The 9,834-nt window shown below is 37.6% G+C and overlaps 2 long non-coding RNA genes across 2 annotated transcripts; both read left to right on the top strand.

Moving 5' to 3' along the window:
• Positions 1-464: 464 nt before the first annotated feature.
• Positions 465-1,001, top strand: LOC127321409 (uncharacterized). The gene is made up of 2 exons (XR_007864079.2): positions 465-551; positions 731-1,001. It is a non-coding gene; the product is annotated as an uncharacterized lncRNA (long non-coding RNA).
• A 6,488-nt stretch (positions 1,002-7,489) lies between these two features.
• On the top strand, positions 7,490-8,024 carry LOC127321374 (uncharacterized). Its single transcript, XR_007864030.2, has 2 exons — positions 7,490-7,575; positions 7,754-8,024. It is a non-coding gene; the product is annotated as an uncharacterized lncRNA (long non-coding RNA).
• The last annotated feature ends 1,810 nt before the right edge of the window (positions 8,025-9,834 follow it).

The following is a 9,834-nucleotide window of genomic DNA, read 5'->3' as shown; positions in this document are numbered from 1 at the left end:
AGAAACAATTGGTGGTATTTCCATTGTCGGGTGCCCTATAACTAGTTGTGCCCTTATTTATTTTGACACTATTTTTGGTAAGAACACTTCATTATTTTTAAAATATATTATTTCTCTATTATAAGACGAATTCTTATTGACAAATAACCTATTATTAGCATGTCATATGTTCCATTGTGAAATGGATATATATGCACCTACGAAAACCTTTAATAGGTAGAAGTTAAATGTATACATTATTATACTCCTTAAATTTTGTGGTTTAGATCTTCCTTCCAATTTGATTTCATGTATATTCATAGATATCTTTGAGATAGAATATCGTAATTGCAGAAGCTACATATCTTGCAGATACGGTATCACAATCATATCTTTGACTCTTTTTCCGGACCCTCCAAGGCTATAAGATATGGTGTGGATTACTTTCATTTGCATCTATCGTATTCTTTCTCACTTGCCTTTCCAACTTTTTATTCGTGAAGACATGGGAGTCGTCAAAGTGCCAATCCTGCTATGCATGCTTCTCCTCACACCACTTCTCTTTGCTCTTGGTAAGTGACATCTGGAAATTTCATATGAAAAGCAAGAAACTTCCTCAATGCTTTATCTATATGTTGTCCACTCATAAATGAACTCGTTACTCCAGTACAAATCTATCTATTTTTATTTGGTGGATCATTGTAGGTACTTAAGTTTTTTCGTGCACCATATTGTGGTGGTTGTTTTGTAGGATCGGAAGCCAAGACCTGCAAACAGAAGAGCGTCAGATATCAGGGTTTTCCATGCAATAACGGTGCATGTGATGATGCCTGTCGCAAGGAGGGCTTTACTCAAGGAGGGTGTGCCTTTGTGATCATAAAACCACCTGTATTGTCATGTTTATGCAAAAAAGAGTGTTGAATAAAAACATGTAGAAATTGTCGTAGGATGTGATGTAATAAATATTATGTCTTTGAAGTAGACTGAGTTGACGATGATCAATAGAAGAAGTTGAGGCTTTACCGAATACTCCTTACTTTTTCGCTTAAAGTCCCGAGTGGGTTGTATACTACATAGAAAATATCTAGCACGTTTGCAAACAATGAAAAATCCGATGCTAGAAATATGAGATTCAATTACTTTAATCGCCACCCATCACCACTCTCCATCTCATCATCTCCCCCTCCCATCTCTCTTCTATGCAAAAAAAATAGTGGCATCACGCTAGGCATGATGGTTGAGTCACATTAGTCAGTGTGATGGGGCGACCATTCAACATGTCACCAACAGTCTATGGCGCGGTGATAACTGCCTCCATCCATCTACCACGTCATTACAGAGCGCATGACTTGTTAGTCACCACAAACTACACCATGAAAATTTGAAAATTCAAGTCTACCATGATGTATTATTATCCGTGACCCATATTTGGCGTCAAGAATGCTCAAATGCTGGCCCAAAAAAATTGGTGTTATTTTTTGCTGATGCCATCCGACAAAGCACCGTCAATGGGGTTACTTTTGTAATCGTACAGATGAACTTTGTAGTTCATTATGCTTTAATCACACATATTTGCATAATGTGATAAGTTTATACCACTGCTTTCAATGATTCATGTGATCCTCCAAGTAATGTCATTGTATTGGTATCTATGTTTGGAAAACAGAAACCTCGTTTTTCTTAATTTGGATTTATAGGAACTTTCCATACCTCAAACGGACTAGGAATTTTTGTAATGCTCGTTCCAACTGAAAATGAACATTTATAGGACAAGACAGAGTCCACATGACACCCAAGGCTCTAGATAGAATCCTAGGTGAGAATCCTGGTGGGATCACATTTGCGACACCAACAGCTACTTACCTCAAGGGGTGAGAAAAATGTCGAGGAAAAGCTAGTTTGTTTTGGAAATCTTGGCACCAAAGTGACAAGTGTATTTACCAAGGTTCGGTCGTACTTTGAGGATGTAAAGCCTAGTGCTTCTAAATTGGATTGTGTGTAGAACTAGTACAAATGATTCCTAGACCGCACCCCTTATATACAGAAGAACGGTTGGCTATATTGGTGATACAATATTAGTTATTAACATTCTACGTTTACACTAGTAAAAATATATTCAATAGCAGTGGAGCCGACGGGAAACACCTAACATGAATGCTTCCTAATGGTGTAGTTTTAACGGTGTTGATTGGAGGTGTTGGCACTACGCCGAAGCTTCAAGAAGCTGGTCTTTCTAATTGTCATCTAGACAACGAGCCACGCGAGTCTAAAAATAGTTGGGAGGCTGAAACGTAATTCCTGTGGCCGCTTGGGCCTCTAATTTTACTTAGGATACTTGTTCGCTTATTGTATCTTCTCATGCCCTTAGAAACAATTGGTGGTATTTCCATTGTCGGGTGCCCTATAACTAGTTGTGCCCTTATTTATTTTGACACTATTTTCGGTAAGAACACTTCATGATTTTTAAAATATATTATTTCTCTATTATAAGACGAATTCTTATTGACAAATAACCTATTAGCATGTCATATGTTCCCTTTTGAAATGGATATATATGCACCTACGAAAACCTTTAATAGGTAGAAGTTAAATGTATACATTATTATACTCCTTAAATTTTGTGGTTTAGATCTTCCTTCCAATTTGATTTCATGTATATTCATAGATATCTTTGAGATAGAATATCATAATTGCAGAAGCTACATATCTTGCAGATACGGTATCACAATCATATCTTTGACTCTTTTTCCTGACCTTCCAAGGCTATAAGATATGGTGTGGATTATTTTCATTTGCATCTATCGTATTCTTTCTCACTTGCCTTTCCAACTTTTTATTCGTGAAGACATGGGAGTCGTCAAAGTGCCAATCCTGCTATGCATGCTTCTCCTCACACCACTTCTCTTTGCTCTTGGTAAGTGACATCTGGAAATTTCATATGAAAAGCAAGAAACTTCCTCAATGCTTTATCTATATGTTGTCCACTCATATATGAACTTGTTACTCCATTACAAATCTATCTATTTTTATTTGGTGGATCATTGTAGGTACTTAAGTTTTTTCATGCACCATATTGTGGTGGTTGTTTTGTAGGATCGGAAGCCAAAACCTGCAAACAGAAGAGCGTCAGATATCAGGGTTTTCCATGCAATAACGGTGCATGTGCTGATGCCTGTCGCAAGGAGGGCTTTACTCAAGGAGGGTGTGCCTTTGTGATCATAAAACCACCTGTATTGTCATGTTTATGCAAAAAAGAGTGTTGAATAAAAACATATAGAAATTGTCGTAGGATGTGATGTAATAAATATTATGTCTTTGAAGTAGACTGAGTTGACGATGATCAATAGAAGAAGTTGAGGCTTTACCGAATACTCCTTACTTTTTAGCTTAAAGTCCCGAGTGGGTTGTATACTACATAGAAAATATCTAGCACGTGTGCAAACAATGAAAAATCAGATGCTAGAAATGTGAGATTCAATTACTTTAATCGCCACCCATCACCACTCTCCATCTCATCATCTCCCCCTCCCATCTCCCTTCTATGCAAAAAAAATAGTGGCATCACGCTAGGCATGATGGTTGAGTCACATTAGTCAGTGTGATGGGGCGACCATTCAAAATGTCACCAACAGTCTATGGCGCGGTGATAAGTGCCTCCATCCATCTACCACGTCATTACAGAGCGCATGACTTGTTAGCCACCACAAACTACACCATGAAAATTTAAAAATTCAAGTCTACCATGATGTATTATTATCCGCGACCCATATTTGGCGTCAAGAATGCTCAAATGCTGGCCCAAAAAAATTGGTGTTATTTTTTGCTGATGCCATCCGACAAAGCACCGTCAATGCGGTTACTTTTGTAATCGTACCGATGAACTTTGTAGTTCATTATGCTTTAATCACACATATTTGCATAATGTGATAAGTTTATACTACTGCTTTCAATTATTCATGTGATCCTCCAAGTAATCTCATTGTATTGGTATCTATGTTTGGAAAATAGAAACCTCATTTTTCTTAATTTGGATTTATAGGAACTTTCCATACCTCAAACGGACTAGGAATTTTTGTAATGCTCGTTCCAACTGAAAATGAACATTTATAGGACAAGACAGAGTCCACATGACACCCAAGGCTCTAGATAGAATCCTAGGTGAGAATCCTGGTGGGATCACATTTGCGACACCAACAGCTACTTACCTCAAGGGGTGAGAAAAATGTCGAGGAAAAGCTAGTTTGTTTTGGAAATCTTGGCACTAAAGTGACAAGTGTATTTACCAAGGTTCGGTCGTACTTTGAGGATGTAAAGCCTAGTGCTTCTAAATTGGATTGTGTGTAGAACTAGTACAAATGATTCCTAGACCGCACCCCTTATATACAGAAGAACGGTTGGCTATATTGGTGATACAATATTAGTTATTAACATTCTATGTTTACAATAGTAAAAATATATTCAATAGCAGTGGAGCCGATGTGAAACACCTAACATGAATGCTTCCTAATGGTGTAGTTTTAACGGTGTTGATTGGAGGTGTTGGCACTACGCCGAAGCTTCAAGAAGCTGGTCTTTCTAATTGTCATCTAGACAACGAGCCACGCGAGTCTAAAAATAGTTGGGAGGCTGAAACATAATTCCTGTGGCCGCTTGGGCCTCTAATTTTACTTAGGATACTTGTTCGCTTATTGTATCTTCTCATGCCCTTAGAAACAATTGGTGGTATTTCCATTGTCGGGTGCCCTATAACTAGTTGTGCCCTTATTTATTTTGACACTATTTTCGGTAAGAACACTTCATGATTTTTAAAATATATTATTTCTCTATTATAAGACGAATTCTTATTGACAAATAACCTACTAGCATGTCATATGTTCCCTTGTGAAATGGATATATATGCACCTACGAAAACCTTTAATAGGTAGAAGTTAAATGTATACATTATTATACTCCTTAAATTTTGTGGTTTAGATCTTCCTTCCAATTTGATTTCATGTATATTCATAGATATCTTTGAGATAGAATATCGTAATTGCAGAAGCTACATATCTTGCAGATACGGTATCACAATCATATCTTTGACTCTTTTTCCGGACCCTCCAAGGCTATAAGATATGGTGTGGATTATTTTCATTTGCATCTATCGTATTCTTTCTCACTTGCCTTTCCAACTTTTTATTCGTGAAGACATGGGAGTCGTCAAAGTGCCAATCCTGCTATGCATGCTTCTCCTCACACCACTTCTCTTTGCTCTTGGTAAGTGACATCTGGAAATTTCATATGAAAAGCAAGAAACTTCCTCAATGCTTTATCTATATGTTGTCCACTCATATATGAACTTGTTACTCCATTACAAGTCTATCTATTTTTATTTGGTGGATCATTGTAGGTACTTAAGTTTTTTCGTGCACCATATTGTGGTGGTTGTTTTGTAGGATCGGAAGCCAAGACCTGCAAACAGAAGAGCGTCAGATATCAGGGTTTTCCATGCAATAACGGTGCATGTGCTGATGCCTGTCGCAAGGAGGGCTTTACTCAAGGAGGGTGTGCCTTTGTGATCATAAAACCACCTGTATTGTCATGTTTATGCAAAAAAGAGTGTTGAATAAAAACATATAGAAATTGTCGTAGGATGTGATGTAATAAATATTATGTCTTTGAAGTAGACTGAGTTGACGATGATCAATAGAAGAAGTTGAGGCTTTACCGAATACTCCTTACTTTTTAGCTTAAAGTCCCGAGTGGGTTGTATACTACATAGAAAATATCTAGCACGTGTGCAAACAATGAAAAATCAGATGCTAGAAATGTGAGATTCATTACTTTAATCGCCACCCATCACCACTCTCCATCTCATCATCTCCCCCTCCCATCTCTCTTCTATGCAAAAAAATAGTGGCATCACGCTAGGCATGATGGTCGAGTCACATTAGTCAGTGTGATGGGGCGACCATTCAACATGTCACCAACAGTCTATGGCGCGGTGATAAGTGCCTCCATCCATCTACCACGTCATTACAGAGCGCATGACTTGTGAGCCACCACAAACTACACCATTGAAATTTAAAAATTCAAGTCTACCATGATGTATTATTATCCGCGACCCATATTTGGCGTCAAGAATGCTCAAATGCTGGCCCAAAAAAATTGGTGTTATTTTTTGCTGATGCCATCCGACAAAGCACCGTCAATGGGGTTACTTTTGTAATCGTACCGATGAACTTTGTAGTTCATTATGCTTTAATCACACATATTTGCATAATGTGATAAGTTTATACCACTGCTTTCAATTATTCATGTGATCCTCCAAGTAATCTCATTGTATTGGTATCTATGTTTGGAAAACAGAAACCTCGTTTTTCTTAATTTGGATTTATAGGAACTTTCCATACCTCAAACGGACTAGGAATTTTTGTAATGCTCGTTCCAACTGAAAATGAACATTTATAGGACAAGAGAGAGTCCACATGACACCCAAGGCTCTAGATAGAATCCTAGGTGAGAATCCTGGTGGGATCACATTTGCGACACCAACAGCTACTTACCTCAAGGGGTGAGAAAAATGTCGAGGAAAAGCAAGTTTGTTTTGGAAATCTTGGCACCAAAGTTACAAGTGTATTTACCAAGGTCCGGTCGTACTTTGAGGATGTAAAGCCTAGTGCTTCTAAATTGGATTGTGTGTAGAACTAGTACAAATGATTCCTAGACCGCACCCCTTATATACAGAAGAACGGTTGGCTATATTGGTGATACAATATTAGTTATTAACATTCTACGTTTACAATAGTAAAAATATATTCAATAGCAGTGGAGCCGATGGGAAACACCTAACATGAATGCTTCCTAATGGTGTAGTTTTAACGGTGTTTATTGGAGGTGTTGGCACTACGCCGAAGCTTCAAGAAGCTGGTCTTTCTAATTGTCGTCTAGACAACGAGCCACGCGAGTCTAAAAATAGTTGGGAGGCTGAAACGTAATTCCTCTGGCCGCTTGGGCCTCTAATTTTACTTAGGATACTGGTTCGCTTATTGTATCTTCTCATGCCCTTAGAAACAATTGGTGGTATTTCCATTGTCGGGTGCCCTATAACTAGTTGTGCCCTTATTTATTTTGACACTATTTTCGGTAAGAACACTTCATGATTTTTAAAATATATTATTTCTCTATTATAAGACGAATTCTTATTGACAAATAACCTATTAGCATGTCATATGTTCCCTTGTGAAATGGATATATATGCACCTATGAAAACCTTTAATAGGTAGAAGTTAAATGTATACATTATTATACTCCTTAAATTTTGTGGTTTAGATCTTCCTTCCAATTTGATTTCATGTATATTCATAGATATCTTTGAGATAGAATATCGTAATTGCAGAAGCTACATATCTTGCAGATACGGTATCACAATCATATCTTTGACTCTTTTTCCTGACCTTCCAAGGCTATAAGATATGGTGTGGATTATTTTCATTTGCATATATCGTATTCTTTCTCACTTGCCTTTCCAACTTTTTATTCGTGAAGACATGGGAGTCATCAAAGTGCCAATCCTGCTATGCATGCTTCTCCTCACACCACTTCTCTTTGCTCTTGGTAAGTGACATCTCGAAATTTCATATGAAAAGCAAGAAACTTCCTCAATGCTTTATCTATATGTTGTCCACTCATATATGAACTCGTTACTACATTACAAATCTATCTATTTTTATTTGGTGGATCATTGTAGGTACTTAAGTTTTTTGTGCACCATATTGTGGTGGTTGTTTTGTAGGATCGGAAGCCAAGACCTGCAAACAGAAGAGCGTCAGATATCAGGGTTTTCCATGCAATAACGGTGCATGTGCTGATGCCTGTCGCAAGGAGGGCTTTACTCAAGGAGGGTGTGCCTTTGTGATCATAAAACCACCTGTATTGTCATGTTTATGCAAAAAAGAGTGTTGAATAAAAACATGTAGAAATTGTCGTAGGATGTGATGTAATAAATATTATGTCTTTGAAGTAGACTGAGTTGACGATGATCAATAGAAGAAGTTGAGGCTTTACCGAATACTCCTTACTTTTTCGCTTAAAGTCCCGAGTGGGTTGTATACTACATAGAAAATATCTAGCACGTGTGCAAACAATGAAAAATCAGATGCTAGAAATGTGAGATTCATTACTTTAATCGCCACCCATCACCACTCTCCATCTCATCATCTCCCCCTCCCATCTCTCTTCTATGCAAAAAAAAATAGTGGCATCACGCTAGGCATGATGGTTGAGTCACATTAGTCAGTGTGATGGGGCGACCATTCAACATGTCACCAACAGTCTATGGCACGGTGATAAGTGCCTCCATCCATCTACCACGTCATTACAGAGCGCATGACTTGTTAGCCACCACAAACTACACCATGAAAATTTAAAAATTCAAGTCTACCATGATGTATTATTATCCCCGACCCATATTTGGCATCAAGAATGCTCAAATGCTGGCCCAAAAAAATTGGTGTTATTTTTTGCTGATGCCATCCGACAAAGCACCGTCAATGGGGTTACTTTTGTAATCGTACCGATGAACTTTGTAGTTCATTATGCTTTAATCACACATATTTGCATAATGTGATAAGTTTATACCACTGCTTTCAATTATTCATGTGATCCTCCAAGTAATCTCATTGTATTGGTATCTATGTTTAGAAAACAGAAACCTCGTTTTTCTTAATTTGGATTTATAGGAACTTTCCATACCTCAAACAGACTAGGAATTTTTGTAATGCTCGTTCCAACTGAAAATGAACATTTATAGGACAAGACAGAGTCCACATGACACCCAAGGCTCTAGATAGAATCCTAGGTGAGAATCCTGGTGGGATCACATTTGCGACACCAACAGCTACTTACCTCAAGGGGTGAGAAAAATGTCGAGGAAAAGCAAGTTTGTTTTGGAAATCTTGGCACCAAAGTTACAAGTGTATTTACCAAGGTCCGGTCGTACTTTGAGGATGTAAAGCCTAGTGCTTCTAAATTGGATTGTGTGTAGAACTAGTACAAATGATTCCTAGACCGCACCCCTTATATACAGAAGAACGGTTGGCTATATTGGTGATACAATATTAGTTATTAACATTCTACGTTTACAATAGTAAAAATATATTCAATAGCAGTGGAGCCGATGGGAAACACCTAACATGAATGCTTCCTAATGGTGTAGTTTTAACGGTGTTTATTGGAGGTGTTGGCACTACGCCGAAGCTTCAAGAAGCTGGTCTTTCTAATTGTCGTCTAGACAACGAGCCACACGAGTCTAAAAATAGTTGGGAGGCTGAAACGTAATTCCTCTGGCCGCTTGGGCCTCTAATTTTACTTAGGATACTTGTTCGCTTATTGTATCTTCTCATGCCCTTAGAAACAATTGGTGGTATTTCCATTGTCGGGTGCCCTATAACTAGTTGTGCCCTTATTTATTTTGACACTATTTTCGGTAAGAACACTTCATGATTTTTAAAATATATTATTTCTCTATTATAAGACGAATTCTTATTGACAAATAACCTATTAGCATGTCATATGTTCCCTTGTGAAATGGATATATATGCAGCTATGAAAACCTTTAATAGGTAGAAGTTAAATGTATACATTATTATACTCCTTAAATTTTGTGGTTTAGATCTTCCTTCCAATTTGATTTCATGTATATTCGTAGATATCTTTGAGATAGAATATCGTAATTGTAGAAGCTACATATCTTGCAGATACGGTATCACAATCATATCTTTGACTCTTTTTCCTGACCTTCCAAGGCTATAAGATATGGTGTGGATTATTTTCATTTGCATATATCGTATTCTTTCTCACTTGCCTTTCCAACTT

The sequence above is a fragment of the Lolium perenne genome, chromosome 1, assembly GCF_019359855.2.
Source record: "Lolium perenne isolate Kyuss_39 chromosome 1, Kyuss_2.0, whole genome shotgun sequence".
Lineage (NCBI taxonomy): Eukaryota > Viridiplantae > Streptophyta > Magnoliopsida > Poales > Poaceae > Lolium > Lolium perenne.
Note: the sequence above shows the minus strand (reverse complement) of the source record. Positions and strands in the feature narration are given on the sequence as shown.